Source organism: Benincasa hispida, chromosome 9 (assembly GCF_027475165.1).
Source record: "Benincasa hispida cultivar pf3 chromosome 9, pf3_genome.v1.1, whole genome shotgun sequence".
Taxonomy (NCBI): Eukaryota; Viridiplantae; Streptophyta; class Magnoliopsida; order Cucurbitales; family Cucurbitaceae; genus Benincasa; species Benincasa hispida.
The window spans coordinates 83,460,347-83,478,604 of NC_143486.1; the positions used below are offsets into that span (position 1 = coordinate 83,460,347).

The 18,258-nt window shown below is 31.9% G+C and overlaps 1 long non-coding RNA gene across 1 annotated transcript; it reads right to left on the reverse strand.

Annotated features, from left to right (window-relative positions):
- Positions 1-9,465: 9,465 nt before the first annotated feature.
- Positions 9,466-11,811, reverse strand: LOC150034126 (uncharacterized). The gene is made up of 3 exons (XR_016532387.1): positions 11,524-11,811; positions 11,400-11,440; positions 9,466-9,814 (listed from the first exon to the last, which is right to left on the reverse strand). It is a non-coding gene; the product is annotated as an uncharacterized LOC150034126 (long non-coding RNA).
- Between the last annotated feature and the right edge of the window lie 6,447 nt (positions 11,812-18,258).

Consider the following 18,258-nt stretch of genomic DNA (forward strand, 5'->3'; position numbering starts at 1 on the left):
TCCAAAATAATATTATGCGTTTAGTATTGAAATATTGTATTTCTTATGCATGTTCTTTCATTGTTCAAGCCCCGAAATCAGTCCTTAAGGAGCAATTTATCTACTTTCCCCGACATTGGGGAAGGAGTGAATTATGTCTTGTGTAGCTGTGTTTCCAGCTCCCCAATCAAACGAATCCCAAAAGTGGTAGGCTTGTTGAGTCGCCGACTTGGCCACTCTTACCTATACAAATCAAAGAACTGCCTTTATAGGCAGGAGTTCACAACTCACTCAAGATTCAGGTCATGTCACCTGTGGTCATCTTGGTGAAATGTAAGTCACTATTATGAACGGTGTTATATAACTAGACTAGTCATTTCGTGGTCTGGTTTTATACAAACTTCTTTGTATAGAATATTCTTACTCACATGACCCCATATGAATGATCAGGATAAGATCATTTATAGAACTTTACGACAATTATAATATCTACAAAGTAGGTTGTACTCGTGTGTCACCAGGATAAGGTATCCAACCTTATCCATCTACTACAAACCATTTAAGTTATCACTTAAACATGATCCACCTATGTCTCTAAATACATGTTTAAGCTACAGATGATAACCTTGGATGTTAGTTTATTAGTTTGTGGGTTTAATGCTACTAAATGTCAAATAAAATATCTCATATTTTATTAAATAAATAAAATATTTATACAGTACAATTACAAACTATATGACCCTACGAGATTTAGGACACCAACCCCAACAATGTCATGCATCATGCTTTTCCAATTTCGTATATTTAACATATCATAATATATTAAATAACTCATGAAATCATTTCCACATTATGCATTAAAACCATACATTATAACACTTATAATATACTAAAAATGCATGTTCATGCTTAACCTATGGTGAGATTTATCTAAATGACATCCATAAAGCATTTAAATAGCAATTAAATCGATAATTTGGCCCTTAGGATAAAATAAAGCAATAAGTTATAATAACTATGTTAATTTTATCCTAAAATAAGCTTCTGCCGCTCTAGAACCGGACCAAACCAACTCGAACCAACCCAAATCGCTTCGAATCGGACCCCAAAACCATGAACCGAGCTAACCTAGTGCCAAACCGGACCAAGCCATCTTGAACTGACCAAACTGGACCGAACCACCTTGGACCGTCACTGAACCGCATGCAACGCAACCTTACCGTTGCAACATCGTTAGCAGCGTTGCAACACTGCAACTCTAAGTTGCGTTTCTGGGCAAAACACATCTTTAATTCTAGACGTAGACTTACATAATACAATGAGTTTCATGATAAATGCCCAAAAACGCAGGGGTCTTTACAATTTTTGATCAAATAAAAAACATGGAATCTATGGCCATCAATGTTACCGTAAACATTCTTTCGCAAAATTAACATTTATAATGTAATTTGATCCCATAACAAACCCAATTCAAATTTCAGAAACCTAAATTAATATAATGAGATGACTTTGATACCAATTGTCGAGATGAAAGCCTTAATTGCAGCGAAAACCGCAGAACCTGAGTTTTCTGAAATACCCATACATTGGGCAATTTCTGGAAAATTACAAAGACCAATAAAAAATTGTCTACTATAAAAATAACTAGGTTAAACATGCAATTAAATAATTCAAAAAGGATGGAAAGCCTTACTTACGTTGACGACTCAGATGAAATGGCCAAATCAACACCATCACAATGGTTACCTCCCTATTCTCTGAAAAATATTTGAGGCCTTTAGTGTGTGGGAACCAATTGAAATTGGGAATGGAGAAGGTGAAAGAAAAATTGAGAGGGAGAATTCAAAATTCTCCTGTGAAAACTATGTTTTTTTTCCTCTGTAATCAAAAGGCAGTGCTTTTGATCAACAGAGAGGTGAGAGAGAAAGCAACGTGGGATCAACCACGTTTCAGATAACTCCTCTACGTAGGGTTATCTGATTAACTAATTTAATTAATCATCAATTAAATCTAATTTAATTAATGATTTCATTTAAATCATATTAAATGAAACATCTCTCACATAACATATAGTTTTAATTCCATTAATTAAATTAAATTAAATAATTATTTAATTCACCAATTAAATATCAAATATTTAATTTAGACTACACTTGAATCATATTTAATTGTACTTTTTTCATAACCTATAGTTTTATTGTGCATCAAATATATATTAATTTTTAACCTATAGTTTTAATATGAATCCAATTCACATTAAATTAATCTTTGAACTCCTTCAAATATTTAATTCTACCATAAATTAATTTTGAATCATATCCAAAATTAAATTTATATTATAAAGTTTAAATAAAATATAAACTTTATATTATGATGTATCATTATATATTATATTATTTCCCTAAGTGATTTTAAACATTTCGAATTCCATTCAAGACATAGTTGTCTCAATTCCCTTTACGAGCTAGGAAGGGACCTCATGAATCTAATGGTCAGAAGGTCCAACGATATGAGATTAGTTGGCTAAACTCGTTAATCAAATTAATCAATATTCGTTAACTTCGGGTACACTTCACTAAAGACCTACAACTGCCCTCTTATCATTGTAAATATATTTTTGTGTCCACGATATAGACCAATAATAGAAAGTTAGTCCTTCATGAGTATTCATAACATCACTTGGATCACATTACTGTTTTACCCCTTGGTTACCTCTATATCCTTAAATACCAATGCTCCTCTAATGAACAATCTGTTTTATAGTCCAACCATTAAATAGAAATCCTTCTTGGGTCAGTGAGAGGATATGGTTATATGTCTAAGTCACAAAGACACCACTTAAGGGAACTCTCATCTAGTTACCCTAAAGTCGGGAAGGAGTATAATCCATTTTATATTATTATGTTCCTAGCTCCTCACTTGGTCTTGTCTCCAAAATGGTAAGCTTATTGAGTTGGTGAACTGGTTACTCTCACCCGTACAAATCAAAGGTCAATCCATCGTGAATAGGAGTTCATAATATACTCAGGATTCAAACTAAGTTGCCTAGTCATCCTGTTGAAATAGAAACCTAACTAGTTAACGGTGTCACATCTAATGGCCACTATTATGCGGTCCGATCTTATGCAAACTCATTACATAGGATACCCCCAATCACATGTCACCTACACGAACGCGTTGAATAATTGCATTTGTATTAAATACAAAGTGGGTCATATCCATAGTGTCACTAGAACAAGGTACCCAGAGCCTTATCCCTATACTATAGACCTTGAAGAAAATTGAACTCGAGATTTCCATGAGTAGCGGAAGCAAGATTATTCCAATTTACAATCATGAATCAACAATACATTTACAGTCGATTTCATCAAACGGTTATACAAATATTTGCATAAATTACAACATGAACAATACAGAAGAATACGAACATCGGTAGAAGCGTCCCCATGCTCCGATGCGCAACTCTGATCGAACAACAGTAACCACGAGTGCTTAATCTACATGACAGCAACACCGCACGAACACAACACGAACACTTGGCGCTCATCCTTAACGATTTCCTCGGTCACGAACTCCTCCGCAACACCACGAACGACCTCCAGAAATCCTTGACGGTGTTGAGTTGAGTCTGACAACACCAACAAGGCAACCTTGGTATTCTCGGTGTGAGAATCCAGAGGGTGGGCTCTGTTCGGACTTAGTGTGAGGCAGACGAATGGAGGAAACAATGATCGCGTACACGACTGGGCAAGTGGGAGAAGTCGGGGACCTATCGTATAGGTCGATGTCCAATCGTTTAGATAAAGCTATGCGATCATCTAGAAAAATCTATGCGATTGTTTAGCTCTATTGTTTAGCTCAGTCTGTCGCGTACAGACTCTACACGATTGTTTACCTTGGGCTTGCGATCATCTAGCAAAGCTATGCGATCGTTTAGTAAACACTGCACAATCGTTTAGTTCGCACCTGCACGATCATTTAGCTTGCCCAGCCATCGTTTAGTAAATTTGTATTTACTTGACGACTAACGTGAGTTTCTTTTTTTCGTCGGAGAGAAAACTCAAATTCTTTTTCAAACTTTTGAAAAAATTTCCATTCAAAATAGGAAACCGATTTCCTTTTAAACTCACGGTTACCATGATCCAATAACCACCAACTACTTTGGTTATTTAAAAGAAAAAGTATTAATTATCTAATAATTAATATTATTATAAATATAAATGATAACCAACTTAACATACTATATTTATAACCTATAGTTTTAATATTTCATCTCATGAAACATATAAACCACAGTTCTTTTTTCTATTCTATAGTACTTAATATAAATCTTATTTACATCAATCCTCCACTAGATGTATCTTATACATCATACCGATTATATCATATATAATCAAAATACCTCTTGTCAATTTGAACATTTCAAATCAACACCAAGAACTAATCCTCAACAGAATCCAAGCTACCAAGGGGATCTCATGGATCTGTAGATCCGAAGATTCAACAATACGTGAATAACTGACTAAACTCTTTAGTCACGGGATCCACTATCTATTAACTGCCAGGCAATCCACTAAAGACCGACAACTGAACTCTCCTCACTACAGATATATTATGTGTCCATCTTAACCAATCAGCAGTACGACAACCCTTCACAGATCGCTTGTAAGTACAGCTGGGCCAATAACCGTCATGCCCCTGTAGTTACATCTGTCTCCTTAAATACCACTGATCCCTCTAATGAACATAAGTCATAGTCCTATTATGACTAAGTCTTCTCTTCCAAAGAGAAGTTGTGGCCACTATGTTCAAGCCCCGAAATCAGCTCTTAAGGGAGCAATCTCTCTACTTATCCCTGCTTCGGGAAAGGAGTGAATTCTATCTTGTGGATTGAGTTCCTAGCTCCCAGATCAGACAAGTCCCCAAAAAGGTAGGCATGTTGAGTTGGCAATCTGGCCACTCTCATCCATACTAATCAAGGGACTGCCCTCAAAGGCAGAAGTTCCCAAAACACTAAAGATTGAGGTCGTGTCACCTATGGTCATTTAGGTGAGATGCAAGTCTCTAGTATCAACGGCGTTATATACAGAGTCTAGTCATCTCGTGGTCCGGGTCTTATACAAACTCTTTGTATACCCCCGCTCCACGTCTACACACGAATGGTCAGAATCTACCATTCTGTAGTAGTTTACAATACTTGCAAACCTCTACAAAGCGGGCTATGTCCATAGTTTCACCAGGATTAGGTATCCCCACCTTAATCCTTATACTACATACCGATTTAGGTTATCACTTAAGGCATGATCCACTTGTATATCACATAAACATGCTTAAGTTCACATAAGATAACCAAAGAGCTTTGTTTATTGGATATGAGTAATGTCAGAATTAAATAACACTTATTTTATTCATTGAATAATGTGTATCTTTACAAAACAACGAGACTCTGGGACAATTAGGACACCAATCCCAACAGACCTTTTAGGCTGTATCTTGAACATTGATCCCTGTATGTCTCCACATACAGTTCAAGACTCATAAGACAACGTAGGATGTAGGTTTATTGGATTTAGGATTTAAGACAAAATAGAATACAACACAATCAATAACACTTATTGAAATAGCATCAATAACTCTTTATTGATGACGGTCAATTATTTATGTTTACTATCTACGAATTTTAGGGTATAAAACCCAACACCCTCAGTCTGGAAATGAAATGAGAGTAAGATCTCTATATAACATTTTCCATTCAACTAGACAAACCTGTCAATTTTGGTTCGTTTGTGTGTCATCTTGTATATAACTGTTGGGATTGGTGTCTTAATTCTCCTCGTAGTCTCGTAGTTTGTAAACACTTTGTGAACATATTGTTATTTATAAAATAAGTGTTATTTTATAAGCATTTACTTAATCTAATAAACTAAGATCCGTGGTTATTTTATGTAACTTAAGCATGTATGTGAGACATATAAGTGGATCATGCCTTAAGTAATAACCTAAATGGTCTGTAGTACGAGGATAAAAGAGGGATACCTTATCCTGGTGATACTATAGATATGATCCACTTTGTAGATGTTACAAGTGTTGTAAAGTGCTACAAATGGCTTGATCCTAACCATTCATATGGAGACATGCGAGTAGAGGTATCCTATACAAAGAGTTTGTATAAGACCGAACCATGAAATGATTAGTCTCTTTATATAACACCGTTGATAATTGAGACCTACATCTCACTAGGATGATCATCGGCGACATGACCTTAATCCTGAATAAGTTGGTAACTCCTGCTCATGAGGCGGTCATTTGATTTATATGGGTGAGAGTGGCCAGATTGCCAACTCAACAAACCTACCATTTTGGGGATTCGTCTGATTGGGGATCTGGGAACTCAGCTACACAAGATGGAATTCACTCCTTCCCTAAAGCGGGGTAAGTAGATAAATTGCTCCCTTAAGGGCTAATTCCGGGTCTTGAACATAGTGGCCACACCCTCTCTTTGGAAGAGAGGACTCAGTCATAGTAGGACTATGACTTATTGTTTATTAGAGGAATCAGTGGTACTTAAAGAGTTAGATGTAACTACAGGAGTAAAACAGTAAATTGACTTAGCTATACTTACGAGCGATTTGTGAATGGTCATCGTACTGTTGACTGGTTTATCTAATGGACACAAAAATCTATCTGTAGTGTGAAGAGTGTAACTGTCGGTCTTTAGTGGAGTGACCGACAGTTAACGAATGGTGGATCTCGTGATTAAAGAGTTTAGTCAGTTATTCACGTACCGTTGGAGCTTCAAGCTACAGGTCCGTAAGGTCCCCTTGGTAGCTCAATGGGTTCAAGTTGAAAATTATATTTTGGGTTAGTTTGAAGTGTTCAAATTCACAAGAGGAAGTTTAATTATATATGATATAATTAAATTAATTCAATTATATGTGATATAATTGATATGATGTATTAGATACATTAATTGGAGGAATTAATATAAATATGATTTATATTAAATACCATAACATAGAAAAAGGACTATGGTTTGTATGTTTCATATGATGGAATATTAAAACTATGGTTATAAATATAATATGATAAGATGGTTAACATATTTATTTATAATATATCAATTATATGATAATTAATTTTTTTCTTTAATAATCGATTGAGTGAGAGGTTATTGGAAGTTATGGTAAATGTGACATAAAAGAAAAATCGTTTTCCAAAATCAGTGGTTGATTCATTTGTGTCGTTTGACAAAATGAAAACTATCGTGTAAAAGCGTTTTACTAAACGATAGTGTCTCACAGCCTACACGATCGAGTTGACTATACGATAGTTACTCATTCACTCCTTGCTACACAATCGAGTAGCAAAGTCTATATGATAGGCTTTCGTTTATTAAACGATCGAGTATTTCGTCTATACGATAGATAGTATCCATCTTCTACTTACTCGATCGTCTACCTCCTTCATTCCTCTATCCAAAGTCACACAGAGTTCATAACTTCTAGATTCTCACACCGAGAATACCAAGGTAACACTCGTGGTGGTGTTCCTGTTCAGTTCGAGGGTTGAGGTTCGAGTTGGACTTGATAGTGATCGAAGATTCATCATTGATAGATACTATGTTTTACTCGGACCCAGATGTCGAAGATCTCCTTATCCATCTAAACGCACTTAAACTCCTCATTCCATCCGAACCCTGATTGATTTAACATCTCTGTTACTACCGAATATCGTTTCTTCAAACTTCTAATCTTGCATTCGATGGTATTCTGATTTAGGCTACACCTGGGAAACTTCTCCTCCATTATTCACTCCAAGTGTTGTAGATATCCCGGCTGGAAGATCCCATTGTCGGACTTCCAACTAGACTCCAGAAAGGAGGTTAGGGCATTCACCAACTCAGCGTCCTCGACTTTTGTCCATGTGTGTTTCGATTTTTTCCATCCGCTGCCATTCTAATTCATGCATGTATATGTCGTAAAGACATTGTTGAAAATTAAACAACTTCGTGTAACATGTTAAAAAATAAAAAACTAAAACCATGAAGTTAAATAGTCGAATTAAAAATGTTAAAAATGTTTACGACATAAATATAATCATGATTTTTGCCATTGGAAAAACATTTCAACAACCAAAACATCTCTAAATTTGGTCCATTCGTCTAAGGTCTCAATAAATTCAATATTCTCTCCCTTTGTAATAGTAGAAGTAGAATTCTCGTCCAGCGAATCATCAAGTGAAGCATCGATCCCCATCTTCTTTGTGATTAATTTGTGAATCAGGCATCATGCAATTATTGTTCGACATTGGACCTGCATCGGGTAGAAGGATTTGCCCCTAAGAATTGCTCATCTGCCCTTCAACAGTCTGAATGCTCGCTCGATAACATTTCTTGCCGACGAATGTTTCATGTTGAAAAATTCTCTCGGTGTTGTAGGTACATTGCCTGCAGCACGCCAGTCTGAAAGATGGTAGCATTCCTCTCTATACGGAGTCAAAAATCCTTTAGCATTAGGGTAGCCAGCATCGCACATGTAGTAGTACCTTGTACCATCTCTATGATTGTAATACATGTCTATTAATGAAATAACTGAAGGTTGCTTATGTACATGAGTGATTTTTATACCCTTTGGAACCCTCAGTTTGTGTGGTTGCACAACTGCATCCCTCAGGACCTTAGAGTCAGTGGTCGTGCCCTCCCAGCTTGGCATAATAAAAATGAATTCTCCGTTTTGATCACATATCGCAAGAACATTTGTGGCGTTTTCTCCCTTCCTCATCCTATATTGTAGTTGATATACGACACTAACATTCACTTTCATGTACATGTCGTCCAATGCACCCAAACAATTCTATTCAAATTTTTTAATCATGATAATTCGAGAAGATGTTAGCACAATTTATTTCGGGTACACTAATAGAATGGTACTGGAACTTTTTTTTCTACCTTAAACCATTTCCATCATCCATCGGTACATGCACTTGTAACTAGTTTGGGGGTTTTCAACAATACTGTGTGTAACTGTATTATTGTTTTAAGAACTGCATTGAAATATTTTGAAATCGTTTCGCCAAATCTTGAAAAATGTATGTGTACTACTCTATTCTTCACATCATGAGCAAGAATGTGTAGGAACATTGCCACCATCTCTTCAATACCAACACATCTACCTGGCTCCAAGTATCCCATCGTTCAAATCATGTTGCACAAAATCATAAACGTCCTTCTATCCATCCGAGTACTCTTACGACACGCCAAGTCACTCTCTTAAATGAGGTGGAAGAATGTCAATTACTAAATGCAGTGTCTAACGTTCACTGGTTGTTGTTCTATCCTTCTATTATTATTAAGCACAGTTGCCAAAGTGAAGAATATTTGTCTTTGAGACTCAGTAATGCTTGTTATGATTTTAAACAGATCCTGAACAGTCTTCATCTTACAAGGGTAATGGGAGAAGTATGTAGGTCCTGAAAAGATGAACTACACTTAGAATCAGTGAACTTGGGTTTAATTACAAAATGAAAAGTCGTGACAACCGAATACATCACTTATATCTAACTATCCCGAGTCAAGTATACATTACGATCATCCCAAAAAAGAAGCCTATTACAGTTGCAATAATTGTACTACATTGTCCTACGCTCTGGTTACTAACTTGTCCAATGTGTGTTGTACTATAAGACCTATCGCGTGCTCCGCTTCATCGAATGTTTCTTAGAACTTGTATAATGCCCCTTTGTACTCACTCACTTGTCCATGACATTCACGCTAAGATAGATAGATCCTTGGGTTACGACCAATAAAAACGACATAGATTTTGTGTTTCCCATCGACCTATATTTTCAGAATAAGGGTAGTCAATACTAGTAATGAACGTTGAAGTGAATGAGTTTTTGGGAGTTAGGATGCAAAGGTTATGGTATAAGGGTCCCTTCAAACAACTTTACTACCTATAAAAAAAACTAAAGTGACAGAATGTATCCACGTAATAATGACAGAAGTTCACATAAGCATTATAATACTTGACATATTTAGATTTGTATAAAATTTGATATTGTTGTCTACAATTTTTGGGATTGTCTAAAATTTATTATAATAGTCTACAATTTAAGCATAATTTAAAGTTGATTTGTAACGATAGTTTCGGGACTTACTTAACCTTACCTACAACAACTCTATGTAATTAATATAATAAATATCAAATTAAAATGTAATATATGTATATTAAAACAAAACACTACTTTCATATCATAAAACAATTTGGACAATTTGGTTTTAGTCAATATTTGATGGTTAAAATTTTTAAAGAAGTTATATACTGGACAAAAAATGTATAGGAAAATACCAAAGTTCCTAAAATTATTTCTAGGAAGGCCCTCATCATCTCATACCCCAAAAAATAAGAAATTTGGTTGAATGCTTTCATGTGTGTAGTTAATTTTCAAAGTTTATTTTAAGACCTTTTTCATTTTATTGCTATGTCTTCTTTATTTTCAAAGTTCCAATCAATATTGTTTGAATTATTTCATGTGTGTAGTTTAAAATTTTTATTGAAGACTTAAAAAGGATAAATAAAAACATCAATAGAAAACTATTAACTTCTTATGTTAGCATGTTTTTAAAGCAAATACAGTGGGTTAATAATAAATAACTTGGAAAAATTTTCAGTCTATACATTTTAATATTTGTATTATATAAATTTAAACTGTAAAATAATAATTGTATCAACTGAAACTTTGAACTTCTCATAAGTGTATTAATTAATACTCTTTAGACTTATTTTGAAAATATCATGCAAAACATATAATTATTTTCAAATTATACATTTTAATATTTATATTGTATAAATTTAAACCGTAAAATAATAATTGTATCCATTGAACCTGTGAACTTCTCATAAGTGTACTAATTAATACTCCTTAGACTTATTTTAAAAATATCATACAAAACGTATAATTATTTCTTGATTAATAAAATGGACAATTAGAATTAGTGTAAGAACAATTTTCAATGTAAGTTCAAATTGATTCATTTGTGAAAATGTAGGGATTTAATTAACAAAATTATAAGTTTGACACTATCTTTATCCAAACCATACATAATGAAAGATGTAAATTAATATACTTTTGAGAACACTTAGGATTTAAAGTGAGTGATTTATTTGATAATTCAAAGTTTAAATTGATATAACCAAGAATTTAACAATATAAAATAATATATTTCCTAATAACTTTTTGTTATAATAGTCTTTTTGATGAAACCGAGGAGAAAAAAGAAGTTCAATATTCTCACAAGGGAGAAAATGTGGGAAAATGTTAAACATACAAGTCAAAAATACATAACCATAATACATTACAACTAAACAGTCCCCAACAAGTAGACAATAACGAAGATCATTCCGAACGTAAAACTTACGAACCTCAAACTAGTTACAAAAGATATGTTCCATTAGTTTGGGCCCTACATAGAAGAAAAAGAAGTGTAGTTAGACCATAGTGTATATTAATACGATTGAAGTAGTAATAAAATATACGAGATCGTACCTTTGTTTATGTTTGGAGTGAATGAAGGTGAGACAATCCACAACTAGGGGTAGAATAATCAGTTCAGGCCTAACAAAAAAAAAATGTTAACGATAGATCTTACTTTGATTATAAAGAAAGAAGGAGGCATATCTTATATGGATGGAATAAGTTGAAGTTAGAGGTGGAGGAAGGAAACAAAGTATATTGCAAGAGCCAGACAATACATACAATAATGTAAAACGAATTTAAGAGAAAGTTGAAATAAAAAGGAAGGATCAAGGGCGTATCCACACACTTTACCAAAGGAGTCTGTGGAGAAGTCTAAAAAAATATGAGGAGAGATTGGGATATAAGTAGATGATATAATAAGAATGGTTGGTGAGGAAAGTTAGGTACACTTAAATGCATCTAACCTCAATAAATTAAAACAGAATTACAGTAAACCAATATTAAAAACAGTCAACTAAAAAATAAATAAATTAAGTAATGGTCGGGTCAATAATTATTCGGTGGTTAGCTAAAAATGGACATAAATAAAACATAATATCTCACATGTGAAAGGACATAATAATACATATTAGAAGACCTCAAGATTTTAAGAAGTATTTCATTGGAACAAATCCAACTGCAAATAAAGAAAATAAATAGTTTCAACACTTTTAAAATTGAAGTCAAATTTAAATATATAAAAATTAAATTTATTTGAATATTGAAAACAAATTTAATGGAATAAAGAAAAAAAATCCATCCACCAAAGTTAGAACAGAAAACGGATTGAAAGGAAATAAAATTAAAACAGAAATCATACTCAAAAGATAAGAAAAACAGATTGAAAGAAATTTTTTTAAAAAAATCATTCAAAAGATAAGGAAAAATAGATATGTATGTTTTTTTTGAATATAAAAATCAAAAGGAAATAAAATTAAAACAGAAATCATACTCAAATATGAGACGGCAGATTTTTGGAACAAATCATCATCGGCTTTCAAGGGAAAAAAATAGAAAACATACCTGTTGTTAGGGTGGATTGATCCCCACCAAGCTTCAATAACACGGTCAACATCCCCTACCAGGAATTCACTTGCTGTCCAATTTCGATGGAAAAGCATAACAAAAATGGCAAGGAAATGAAACATGCTTTAATATTGAAGTGACAAAGAGAAAATCTGGATTAAAAAAAATATGGAAGACAGTTAAGAAACAAAATACATATCAGCGGGATTTAATACAATCAGAGATGGATTTAATAGAATATGAATGGGTAAAAATAAATATAACTTGTAAGAGGTGAAGAACAAATTATAGGAGTAAACCTAGGTAGTCACAAATGTGCTCGATAAATTAGAACAGTTCGGAATCAAAATATCAAGGAAGAATACCAAACATGCAAGGAAGAATATGGTATGAGGAAATCAAGAGGACAACGTACAAATATTCAACGTAAAAAAAAAGTAATCGAAAACAAATTTAGATCTCAACATAAAAGAAAAAAAAACTATATCTACTATAAAATCGTCCATGTATACTAAAAAAATGGTTAGATCTTCCGAAATATCGTTAGATCTACTAGAAAAACGTTCGTATATACTCGTTCTAAGAAGAAACCAAAGAAGTCTGAGAGGAATAGACATACAAAGAAACCAAGAAAAAAAAGACATACAAACAAACCAAAGAAGAGAAACAAAGAGATGAATACAACCCATTCTAGCTGAAGGAGAACGAAGAGAACAAACCGAATGGTGAAAGAAGGAGAAGATGAGAAGAGAGAGATATGATTAGTGAAAACACGTGACAGACAGAGAGAAAGGGGGATAGAGTAATTAAAATGTTGCAAATGGGGAGGGAAACGAGGGGACAAATCAAGGAGGTAAAACGGTGGGTTTAAACCCATTGTTTAATTTTATCGTTCACCAAACACGGGGTGAGCTTTTTAAGCCCACCCAACCCAACTCCAACCCACCCACAAACACTTCCTTAGTAGTTCAAGCCCACCCAACCCAACTTCAATCTACCCATCAAACACCTCCTTAGTAGTTCTAATTATGTTGCTAAATTTTGAGTTATACTTATTTTAGTCTCAAAATTGGTTGATCAAATGTTGCTGCTATTAATCCTTCATTAGATGAGTTCCGAATTGTGTTCTTTCTTAATCATATTTATCGTTCATTTGTATTGTCTTGTTAGCTATCGAATTACATCATTCTATCTAAATTTTATCTAATGGAGTGTGTGTTATGTTAGCATTTCTTCCATTGCTATTTATGGTTTGTGGGCTAGAGATTTATTAATATTATTTATTTATTTTCTACATATTAAACAATATGAGGTTGGAGAATTGATAGTCTGAAACTTTTGTGCTATTAAGTTAATAATAATTATCAAATTGATTTAATAAAGTATGATATCAAAATTTAATTGAGTTTATTTCATTGATATGGAGTTGAGAAGTGTATGTTTATGCTTGTGGTATAAATTGAGATAATCTAGACACTGTTTGGTAAATATTTTTTTTTTATTTTTATTTTTTGAAAATTAAGTATATAGACACTATTTTTACCTCCAAATTTATTCCTTTATTATCTACTTTTTACTAATTGTTTAAAAAATCAAGTCAAATTTTGGGAACTAAAAAAAGTAACTTTTATTTTTAGAATTTGGGTCAGAATTCAACTTACCTAAGAAAGTTGCAAATCATTATAAAAATTATGGATGAAATAGATTTAATTTTTAAAAACAAAAACAAAAAATCCCATAGTTATCAAATAGGGTCTTAATGTAGTGCCTTTTACATGCAAAGTTTTTTTATATTTAAAAGAATCCCTAAGTTAAAAAAGCAAATCAAGGAAAACTCAGACCTACAGAAACTTTTCACTTCTTAACATTTTAAAGGCGAGTGGTAAATATAGAAATTAAGTTTAAAGTATTTGTAAACATATATAGAACAATAAAAAAAAATTGAAAATATAGTAAAATTTAGATTAATGGTAGACCATATCATTAATATGTTGCTATACATTTGATTATTAATTCTAAAAGTGTTACCTATTGTAATAATCCTTAAGCACATGGTTCTGACTTTCCAACTTATCCTTCATTGACAAGATTATTACCATTTGGACATAATAGGTCGGAAATAAATATTGATATTTGGTAATAAGGAAAGCCCTATATGAATTTTTTACATCAATTAAAAGGTTCTCGCGTCCTACAAAATTTCATTTATGAATTTTCTATCATTCAAATATACCAAATTTCGTCAAAAGTTAGGTTTGCCCTTATATTAGAAGTTTAGGTTGATTTGGCCTCTATACAATCATACAATCACATAATTAAGTTCATTTAAGATTTTCATTCTCAACTTAATTTCTCTCCTTTTTTTTTAATTAAAAAAATCATCTCCTGATTAAATATTAGGGAAAAAAATACAGAATTTTCTAGTAGATGGGACTTTTTTCTCCTCATACTATTAAAATTTTAAACACATTCATTTTTTAAGAGAAAAAGAAAATACGTCTAAAATTTCTCTGTTTAGTTGAGAATGAATTAATCAAGAACCTTTTCAAGGTAGGCTTTCTAAAGTTTAGTTTCAATATATATATATTTTTAATTATTCTTTTGAGAAGAAAATTTTGTCCAATTCAGTGAATAAATTATGAGCCTAGTAATGAAAATGTAGTTGTATTCGACTAAATTAATGTAATTTGAAAGCCTCCACGACTGAATGTCATTAATTTTTCATAACAAAAGTCAATATTTCCTTTTTTGAAAAGCTAGAAAAATATCTTGTAGATTTGGAGAAGGACCATGTTATTAATTGACATATTTGCAATTAATACAAGATTAACTTTAGCCTCCTATTCTATCTACACGTTACGACCATAATGTTTATTAAACCTAACTCGAGTTGAGAAAATGATATGAATAATTTAAAATGAGAAGCTCAAATGAAATTTGACCTAGATTTTGAAAATAAAGATTTTTTTTTTTTTATATTTGCTTATGTCATCCATCCCCTTGTGAAATTACCAAAATCGTCCCGATTCTTTCTTTCTCCTCACTCATTTCTTCTTCACTTCTTCTCGCTCGTTTTGTTTCTTTTCAACGAGACACTTGCCACAATGACCCTTCCCCACTTCTTTTGTCTTCTTTTGTTTCTTGATAAAATTTTATTTAAAAAGAAAATCCAATTCTTCTTCTTCACATCATCTTTATGGAGTATGATTCAAATCAAGACGAAAGAGCAAGAGCAAGAATTTGAATAATGAAAATTTTTGTAGATCTGGTGAGGAAAAAATATTGAAGAAGCGAGATGAAGAAATGAGATCCACATTCGCTCCTCACTCCATCGAGTATATTTGTGGGCTGAATTTGTAATTTCACAATATGTTTACGTCAGTAGAATGTCAAATTTTATTTCATTTCAAGCAGAGAATCAAATTTTATTTTTGCTCTTAAAAAGTGTTATCCATACGAAAATCTCACTCAAGTTCTTGTCAAAACAATTAAATAATAAAAAATTCAAATGTCACAAAATTAACAACATTTTACAATTATCAAAGTGAACTTAACTCAATGGTAATTGGCATGGTCTTTTTTCCTAGAGGTCATAAGTTCGATTTTCCATTCCACACTTGTTGCTACTAAGAAAACAATATTTTGCAAATTTTGCATAACTTAATTAGAAATGGAACTATCAGAAATAACTCTTTCAAGTTTTCACTATTCAAAACGAGCACACTTTTTGAAAACTAAAATTTTCTCAAAACTTGCCAATTTCTATTTCCAAGATTATATGGGTTTCTAAATTTTCAAGTGAATTTACCAATTAGATTTTTTTTCCTAGATGATGATTGCATTTTGATTTTTAAATTTTAGAAAAGATTAAATTTCGAAAAAAAAAAGATAAGACGTTGAAAATATATAAAATATCGTCATTAATCTGCCTGAGAATTCACCAATCTCGGTGTTAATCTGTCTAAGATTAATATCGAGATTATATATATTTTTTGTTTGGAATATTAAATCTTTCCTAGAATTTAAAAAATAAAATATGATCACTTGAAAGAAAATTATTTGGGTAATTGATAGATTGATTTGGAAATTAAAAATTGGACTAAAGATTTGGATAATTGGCAAATTAATTTGGAAATTAGAAATTGCGCTAAAGATTTGAAAAATTAGATAACATTTGGAAAAATTACTAGAATATCGATGTAATTTGCCTTAGATGTACCTAGATATCCCAAAACAATTGATAAGTTAGAAAAAAAAAGTTAATGTTTTAACCAAATCTCAATGGTCAATCTCGCTACAGGTGGATCGGATAAAATTATTCAACAAGTTTTCAAAAAGAGTGCTCATTTTGTAAGATAAAAATTTCAACCCACTAATAATTTTCCTAATTAAAAATTAAGACATTTTTACCTTTTCTATAAATTTGAAATATAGTCCAAACTTGAATATAACTCAATGGTTAAATACATTTTACATCCAACCATAAAAGTTAAGATGATCAATTCCAAATATAAGGATAAAAAACACACATAAATTTCTTGAAACTAAGGAATTGATCACGGTCATTAATCAATTCATTAATGATAATTCAAAAAATAATTAATTGCTGTCGCTGACTCAATTTATTAATAATTTAAAATACATACGTTATTGTTATCTAAAAGTAAAGACAAACTTCAGTTCAAAATAATAATAATAATAATAAATAAAATAAGGACATACTTCAATATTGATGCATGTTTCAGGAAAAAAAAAATTAAAAAAAAAAAGAAAATGTAAATAAGCCTTTGTTGTTTTTAAATATAAAAAAACAATAAAATATTTACAAAATATAGTAAAATTTTAGAATTATCAATGATAGATGTTGACAGATATTGATAGATTTATCAGTGTCTGTTAGTAGATCCGTGTAGACCAAGGATGAATACTCATCATTTACGGCATGGACTACCAGGGTATCTAATCTTGTTTGCTCCTCATGCTTTCGCACCCCAGCGTCGGTAGGGACCCAAAGAGCTGCCTTCTCTTTTGGCGTTCCTTCGTAGATCTCTGGATTTCACCCCTACACACGAAATTACTGATAGATACTGATAGAAGTCCATCGGTGTCTATCAACGTCTATCATTGATAATTCTAAAATTTTGCTATATCTTATAAATATTTTCAACAGTTTTACCATTTGAAATAATTTCTCAATAAATATTATACACTTTTTAAACAAATTTAAATGTTTATTTTTTTATATTATATTCATATTGAAGACATTTTTGTTGTCGATAATTTTTTCCTCAATATAATAAAAATATTAATTCATAATTCTCATAAATTTATAGAAATGTTGATATGTCGATAGAAATTTAATATTATTAAAATAAAAAAACATACATGAAATGTGAAATGGAGATGGATTATCATATATTGGAGAGGGATTTCTATTCCATGTTTTTAGCCATAGAGAATTCAGTATTGCGGAAAGAAGATGATGACAGATCTTGTAGCAATCAAATTTTGAATTGCCTCATATTAATAAATAAATAAACAAAAACATGCAACTTTCAGAATTTTGGACATGTTTAAAAATCACTAAAAACATTTTTCTTTTCATTTTTAGAATCACTTTAAATAGCTTCTCAATGATTTAAAATTAATTTTGATCGTAAAGGTAAAATTAAACTGTAAATAATTTTGAGTCATTAAAAGCGTATTTTAGTGATTTTACACACGATAAAAGTATTTTTA